Genomic DNA, 9159 nt, shown 5'->3' on the forward strand with positions numbered 1-9159 from the left:
TATGGTTGGAGATAGGAAGTCTGTGGTCTCACCTCTCTACTGTAGGCCTCATCACTCTGGGACTACAGTTGACTCTTGAATAACACAGGTTTGAATTGCATGGGTCCACTTACACATGGATTTTCTTCTACCTCTGCCACCCGTGGGACAGCAAGACCAACTCCTCCTCTTCACCTACTCAATGTGAAGACGACCAGGATGAAGACTTTTATGATGATCCACTTCCACTTAATAGTAAACATATTTTCTCTTCCTATGGTTTTCTTATTTATTTATTTATTTATTTATTTATTTACTTATTTATTTATTTAGAGACAGGGTCTCACTGAGTTGCCCAGGCTGGAGTGCAGTGGCACAATCTCTGTTCACTGCAGCCACAAGCTCCATGGCTCAAGTGATCTTCCCACCTCAGCCTCCAAAATGGTAGGATCGTAAGCATAAGCCACCATACCTGGCTCATGATTTTCTTAATAACATTATCCCTAGCTTACTTTATTGTAAGAATAAAATACATAATACATACAACATACAAAACATGTTAACTGACTACTTATTATATTGCTAAGGCTTCCAGTCAACACCAGGCTGTATTAGTAAAGTCTGTGGGGAATCAAAAGATATATGCAGGCCGGGCGCGGTGGCTCATGCCTGTGAGCCCAGCACTTTTGAGAGGCCGAGGCAGGTGGATCACCTGAGGTCAGGAGTTTGAGACCAGCCTGGTCAACATGGTGAAACCCCATCTCTACTAAAAAATACAAAAATTAGCCGGGCGAGGTGGCAGGCACCTGTTATCCCAGCTATTTGGTAGGCTGAGGCTGGAGAATTGCTTGAACCTGGGAGGCGGGGGTTGCAGTGAGCCGAGATCGCCCCACCGCACTCCAGCCTGGGCAACAAAGTGGGACTCCATCTCAAAAAAGCTATTCGTGAATTTTTGACTGCATGGGGGGTCAGCACACCTAACCACCACCATGTTCAAGGGTCAACTGTATTTCCTTCCTATAATGAAGTTACTAGTATCTCTGCTCATTATAAAAACCCTGAAACCATCCATTACTGATTTGACTGTACTGAATGGCATTACCACACCTCTCAGCATGATTCCTTGACTATGAGGGCTTCTTCCAATCCGCATCTTCTATGTGCTCTAGGGTTAAGATTGTACTGAGCTTCTTGGGTTTTGGCTCTTTTGTGTTTTTCTGCCTGGCTTCTGTTTGGGTTTAAGTTTTCTCACCATGATCCTTGCTTGGCTCTCCTAGCCACTGTGCACTTTCTGCACCCTCCGTCGGGCTGCTTCGTTTTGCACAGCTCAGGTCTGCAGTAGCTGTATGTAAACGCAGAGTGTCTAACGGCCTGTGAGGCTCCCATAGGGAAGTAATGGGACTGACCTTGAGACAGATCCTGAGGCTGCCAGGATGCCTTTCCAGCTTATCAGTCCCCCCAAAAGAATCAAAGGCTCAAAGGAAGAAGTTTGACAGTCAGATGTGTTAACACCTGCTTACCTCTGAAGATCACAAGGGGGAAAAAGGAGGCCCAAAAGACTGATAGTTACAAGAAACAAAGATTTCCAAAATTAAGGGGGCTTGTCCTTTTGAACTGAAGGTGCAATGTTGTGAATAATCTAATTTGGCTCACTTTTTGGTTCCCAAACATATTACACCTGCTAGTGACTATATTCTTTCTGGATGAAAGGTGAATAAAGGCAAATCATCACCACGCACTTGATTTTCATATTGTCTGCCTTGTGTATGATATGAATTTTAAAGGGTAAATTTACAATTATCCTGGCTCCCTGTAATAAATAATCTAACACCAAGAAATAATATAAAAATGATAAACTTGTAAACCCAACAAAAGGACAGTGAGTAACAGTACACAGGTCAGTGATGAAGATGGTGGTAAGGATTGGATAAGCTTCCTGTAAGTGAAATTTGGCAAGTTTTTCTTTAATAAATCCTTGTTTTTTTCCAAATGATAATAACTCTCAGCTCAATTTTTGAAATTTTAGCAATGGTGATCATAGTAACTCCGTTTGGAGTGTGTAAATCAGTCTTAAAATTAATACCTGGCAAGAGATGACCAAGAGTGTTTCTTGCTGTTCCTTTGTGAGTTACCTGCTTTGCAGAGGCTCTGCCCACACAAATCACAAACGCTGCCCCAGGCTGAACCATGCTGTACCATTTCCCATCTCCACCAGTATTCAGCCTATTCTAAAAATGTGCATTCTATTGGTCTGCGTAGGCTACTTTTTTTTTCATTGGCCCCAAAGGTACATTAACTCCAGCAGCTAAGAAAAGTCATGCAGAGATGGAATCCTTAAGGTGAACACAACACTCATCGTCTGAGAATGTATTTTTAAAGCACAAAGATGACACTGGGAGATACCAATTTACCCGTTCAATAGGTTTCCAAAACCCAAACCAAATCAAACACCACACCAAATCTAAATTACAACACTTTATTGCAGCATCGGCAAAGGTCAGATTTCTGAAGCTGGTGAAGATTGGGCAGCATTTCCGTGTGAAATGTTACAACTTTACAAGTTTTGTTTCTTATTTAAATCTACATGCAGAAACTGAAACATGGTAAAAGAAAAAATGCAAAATAGCTAGAAAAAAAGATGTAATCAAGTTGTAGCATACAGATGTGCTCTTCAACTAAATGTACTACGCCTACTGGAAAGCAAACGAAAGACAACTATCCTAAGAAATTAACAGATTGTCAGAAACAGACTAAGAACCCTCATTTCTATTGAGTGGGGGGAGAACAAAACGAAACAGAACAAAAACAAAAGCAAAATAAAAGCTCTACTTGTTTGCATACTTTGTTTAGAGACTGAGGCTGTAAACCCATGAAGGTCAACAAAATATTCTCATCCACTTCTTGTTGTCCTTCGTTCGATTTCTGTGACATGCTGACTGGCATGTTTTGTTTTCAATGATACTTACAATGGGCTCAGCTAGATCCCTGTTCTTGGGCTGGTATCACTTTATAAGCCATCTGAATTAATGCTCTCTGTATACTAAAATAGTCTTCACATTTTTCTTTTACCCTAATAGGCAATTTTATATCACTGACTCTGATGGATAAAACGGATTTTTCTCCCTCATCCCTTGTTCCTCTTGAAACAAATCCCTAAACACAAGCCTTCCTGGTGGATTATCTGGTATTTGGATATCTTTCATCATTTTGTTGTCCTGCATGTAAGTTTTACTAGAAGATTTTCCTGCTTGCTCTATACTTTTCTACTGTAGTCCTGGAGCCCCCAAATGTATCTTCTTCCAACATGGGATGTTCAATTCAGAGACACTGAAACCCAAATCAAGTTTAAAGCTCAAGTTCATTTCCCCCACACCATTACCATCACAACCCGTTTCTTCTCTGGCTCAATCATCTCCTTCACGCTCTCCCTGGTGTAACTGCTCAGTAGTCAAGTGAACCATCTCATTTCTTGACTGCCATTCTCAAGAGAAGATTAACCCTCGCGAGATTTCCATTACAAAAGGCCTTTTCCGCCTTGTCTGGAAGCGTCGGCTTGTTCCGGTGTTGGCAGAGGCTGGTGTTTCTGCCTCCTGGCCCCAGCCTGTCCCAGGTTTAGATTCGCAACTCTCTAGACCGACCTGCTGAGATGTGTCCACTGCTCTCATTCAATTGCTGGAGGACTCCACTATCCACAACATCAGATACAGGACCTAATGAAATGACATGTGCTGCTGGATCAACGTCTCCTAAAGGAACAAACAGGGTCACATCAGAGAGCTTACTGCCGCAGGGCAAACTCCAGCAAGATGGTGTCTGCAACACTACCCACCACCACCAAGTAACTTCCCCAAGTTACAGTTGGCCCTGGCATCTGCGGGTTCCACATCCATGGATCAAAAATATAGGGGGAAAAAAACCCAAACAATAAAAAATAACAGTACAACAATTAAAAAAAAAATTAAAAACAATAAAGTGTATCAACTATCTCCATAGCATCTACACTTTATTAGGTATTACAAGTTATCTAGAGATGATTTAAAGTACACGGGAGGATGTGCATACCTTATACATAAATGCTACATCATTTTTTACCAGGGACTTGAGTGTCTGTGCATTTTGGTGTCTGAGGGAGTCCAGGAAGAAACTCCCTGTGGATACCGAGGACAACTGTAGTGCTTTTTTGAGAGCATCCATGCTCTCTACTGAACTACGACTTAACCAGAGCCACTGGAGCAATGACTGGGGGGGTGGCTCCTGTTCTCCTCTACAACTAATTCCTAAGATGCTAAGAATTCACGGTTTGTGTTATGGTTCAGTTGTGCATCCCCAAAATTCACATGTTGACACTGAACTGCAGGACCTCAGAATGTGACCATATCTGGAACAAGGTTGCTGTAGATGTAATTACTTAAGATCAGGCCATAGTGGAGCAGGGTGGAGCCCTAATCCCATATGACTGCATCTCTATAAAAAGGGGAAATTTGTACACAGACACACACAGGGGGAAAAGGCCACGTGAAGACGAAGGCGGAGACCAGGGTATGACAAGGTATGGAAGCCAAAGATTGCCAGCACCCCCAGCAGCTAGAAGGCAGGCCTGGAGCAGCCTTCCTCCAGGTCTCAGAAGGAACCAGCCCGCTGACTCCCTGACTTCAGGTTTCCTGCTGGCAGCCTCCAGAGCTAGGAGACAACAGACTTCTGTTGTTTAAGCCACTAGGGCTGTAATACTTTGTTACGGCAGCCCAAGCAGATGAACAGTTTGTTTTTCACAGAGCAAGCTATCTTAGCAAGAAACTTTCAAAGCGTTAAGAGGCAAACATGGAAAAGTATATCCTCAGCTGGATAAGATTCGTAACTTTTCCAGAAATGAACTGATGGAAAAAACACAAGTATTCCCTGAAAGAATGAAAGAGAAGATTCAAGCATCTCTCCCGAAGTCAACAAAAGGCAGCTATCTAACCTAGAATACTTTAAATAAATGCAGTAAATGACAGGAAAAAAATGTGCAAAATCCTTGCTAAGTAAGGTATAGTTATAGCATAAGGTGTCATTCGACTGGTTTACAGGCAAACAATCATCTGAGTGACTCAAAAATCTATCAGCTCAAAAAGTGTTTATTAATACAATATACACTTTGGATTAAGCAATTCTACAAGGGATTCTATTTTATAACAAAACTATCACTAATTTAACCTTACATAAAGATATAAAAAAAAAAATTCTGATGAAAAAATGCAGACTCTACTTAAGATAGGTTTACAAGAGTTCAAGACCAGCCTGGGCAACATAGTGAGACCTCGACTCCACTAAAAATTAAAAAAATTAGTCATTTGTGGTGGTGTGTGCCTGTAGTCCCAGATACTGAGAGGCTGAGGCAGCACTGCTTGAGCCCAGGAGGTCAAGGCTACAGTGAGCTGTGATCACGCCACTGTACTTCAGCCTGGGTGACAGAGCAAGAAGACCCTGTCTCAAAAACAGAATAAAACAGACAAAAAAAAATCATTTTGAAGGCCGAGCGTGGTGGCTCAAGCCTGTAATCCCAGCACTTTGGGAGGCTGAGATGGGCGGATCACGAGGTCAGGAGACCAAGACCATCCTGGCTAACCCGGTGAAACCCTGTCTCTACTAAAAAACGCAAAAAAACTAGCCGGGCGAGGTGGCGGGCGCCTGTAGTCCCAGCTACTCGGGAGGCTGAGGCAGGAGAATGGCGTAAACCCGGGAGGCAGAGCTTGCAGTGAGCTGAGATCCGGCCACTGCACTCCAGCCCGGGCGACAGAGCAAGACTCCGTCTCAAAAAAAAAAAAAAAAAAAAAAAAAAAAAAAAAAAAAATTAGCTGGGCGTGGTGGCACATGCCTGTAATCTCAGCTACTTGGGAGGCTGAAGCACAAGAATTGCTTGAACTCAGGAGGCAGAGGCTGCAGTGAGCTGAGATCCCGGCATTGCAATCCAGCCTGGGCGACAGAACGAGACTCTGTCTCAAAATACAAACAAACAAAAAGAATGACGTGCAAATTTGTGAAGTATTCCATAATAATAAAAAAAAGTAATAATAATAAAAAGAAACTAATCAGAATTTGCTTTTCAGTAAGAGTCTAGAGAGTTAATACGTAAAGTTTGAGACGCACTGAAATAACCCATATGAATTCGTAGCATGTAAGCCATATTAAGTATTAATATTTGCCAAAAATGTTACTGCTGCTGTTTCAACTCCTTGTAAGCAAATGCCTCTTATTTGTTAAAGGGCTGAAATTTTAATTTATATCCTTATTTCAAGGATCTCCTGGTTAGAAAATATACAAATACAAATTAAAATCTGGGAGTCTATCAAAAGCTACAGTAAAAAAACGTTTATGCCAGGTGCGGTGGCTGACGCCTGTAATCCCAGCACTTTGGGAGGCCCAGGTGGGCGGATCACCTGAGGTTAGGAGTTCGAGACCATCCTGGCCAACATGGTGAAACCTCATCTCTACTGAAAATACAAAAATTAGCCAAGAGTGGTGGATCGCATGCCTGTAATCCCAGCCACTAGGTAGGTTAACAGGAGAATCACTTGAACCCAGGAGGTGGAGGCTGCACTGAGCTGAGATTGCACCACTGCACTCCAGCCTGGAACAGAGCAAGATGCTGTCTCAAAAAACAAAAACAAAACCAAAAACATTTAAACTACTTTTTATTTTGAGACAGGGTCTGGCTCTGTCACCCAAGCTGGAGTGCAGTGGTGTGATCTGGCAGTCTCTGCCTCCTGGGCTCAAGTGATCCTTCCACCACGACCTCCCAAAGTGCTGAGATTACAGGCGTGAACCACTGTGCCTGGACCTAAACTACTTTATAACCAGTTTCCAAATACATTTCCCATTATCTGCCATATAACATTACTAATATTAATAACTGATTTTTTTTTTTAAATGGAGTTTTGCTCTCATTGCCCAGGCTGGAAAGCAATGGCGCAATCTTGGCTCACTGCAACCTTGCCTCCCAGGTTTGAGTGATTCTCCTGCCTCAGACTCCTGACTAGCTGGGATTATAGGCAACTGCCATCACGACCAGCTAATTACTCTATTTTTAGTAGAGATGAGATTTCACCATGTTTGTCAGGCTGGTCTTGAACTCCTGACCTCAGGTGATCCACCTGCCTCGGCCTCCCAAAGCGCTGGGATTACAGGTATGAGCCATCACACCCAGCCTTAAAATGTAACTTTTAGGCCAGGTGCGGTGGCTCATGCCTGTAATCCCAGTGCTTTGGGAGGCCGAGGCAGGCAGATCATGAGGTCAGGAGATTGATACCATCCTGGCTAACACGGCGAAACCCTGTCTCTACTGAAAATACAAAAAATTAGCCGTGCGTGGCAGCAGGCGCCTGTGGTCCCAGCTACTCGGGAGGCTTGAGGCAGGAGAATGGCGTGAACCCGGGAGGCGGAGCTTGCAGTGAGCTGAGATCGCGCCGCTGCGCTCCAGCCTGGGTGACAGAGCGAGGCTCCGTCTCCAAAAAAAAAAAAAAAAAAAAAGACAAGTAAATTTTAAAAACAGCAAAGAACATCTGGTCCTCTAAAGGGTAAAATCTCATGTTTCCATGTTTGCCTGTTCATCTACCGTGTTTACTGCCCCTGTACTTTAGGAGCACTGACTATAAAAATTCCATTCACATACTTTACAGAGTGCCATTCTTAAGAGTGATGGACGAGTTTTCTTAAGGTGCTATCTGAAGAAGAGATTTTAAAACAGGTTGAGTGGCTAGCTCAAGAGCAGGGATTCTTAAAAAAAAGAAAAACAGCGGGAAGAGCTAGGGAGCAGAACTGGAGTGAGAATGTTTATTTTTTTTATTTTTTATTTTATTTTTTTGTTGAGACAGAGTCTTGCTCTGTCGCCCAGGCTGGAGTGCAGTGGCCGGATCTCAGCTCACTGCAAGCTCCACCTCCCGGGTTTACGTCATTCTCCTGCCTCAGCCTCCCGAGTAGCTGGGACTACAGGCACCCACCACCTCGCCCGGCTAGTTTTTTGTATTTTTTTAGTAGAGGCGGGGTTTCACTGTGTTAGCCAGGATGGTCTCGATCTCCTGACCTCGTGATCCGCCCATCTCGGCCTCCCAAAGTGCTGGGATTACAGGCTTGAGCCACCGCGCCCGGCCTAGAGAATGTTTATTAAATGACTAAACACAGACTGTGAAAAGTTCCTTTGTCCACTCACCAAATATTTATTGAGCATCTACTAGGTGCCAGGCACCAAGAGCTACGAAGGAGACAGAATGGAAACAACACGAGACTTAGTCCCTGCCCTCATCGCCTGTAATCTCATGGGGAATAGAGACAAGCTAAGCGGCACTTAAGGAGGACGAGGTCTGCAGAAATACCATAAGTCATGGCAGCAGATCCGCACTGACCTATGTCAGACTTGAGAACACCAAGGCAGGACCTGAAGGAGCAGGAGTTCTCCAGGGGAATAGCTGGAGGCTGTTCCACACAGAGGAGGCAGAAAGAACACAGAACTAAAGGTCAGCAAGGCTGGAGCAGGGGAAAGAACAGCAGGAGATGAAGCCAGTCATGTATGTTCACCTGCATCATGGGGTCTTGGGGACCAAGCTGAGGAGTTTAGACTTTTATCCTACAAGCCACGAGGAGCCATTGGAGGATTTTAAGCAGAAGGACACACACAGATATCAAATTTGTATTTGAGAAAGAACACTGGGTCTGCAGGGAGAGAATGAGTAGGAAAGGGTTGAAGGGTTGACAAGAGACAGAGAGGCTGATAAGGAGGCTGAGGCAGCAACGGCAACCCAGGCAAGGGGCGATGGTGGCTTGACCCAGGGTCTTGGCTATGGGCAGAGAATAGAACAGGCAAGAGTGAGGTCAGAATTTGGGAGCAGTATGCAGAGGATTTGCTAATGATCTAGATCTGGGGATTGAGGGAGGAGGAGCCGTCAATAACACGACTCCCTCTTCCTTTGTGGACAAGGGGGCAGACGACGCCTCCTCTCCCTGCACTGGAGACCCTGCGGGAGAGGGGCCTGGGGCAGGGGCGTGGAGTCTTCCATCTCTGAGTCATCAGTGGGTGGAAAGTCAGAAATGAAAACGTGAGATCTGGGCTGGAGACCTGGACAGCAGCCAGGCCACTGGGAGGGATGACACCTCCTTTGAGAGTGCAGAAGAAGAAGAGGGCCCAGGCCCGGCCCAAAGAACACAGAT

This window comes from Colobus angolensis, unplaced genomic scaffold (genome assembly GCF_000951035.1).
Source record: "Colobus angolensis palliatus isolate OR3802 unplaced genomic scaffold, Cang.pa_1.0 Scaffold133, whole genome shotgun sequence".
Lineage (NCBI taxonomy): Eukaryota > Metazoa > Chordata > Mammalia > Primates > Cercopithecidae > Colobus > Colobus angolensis.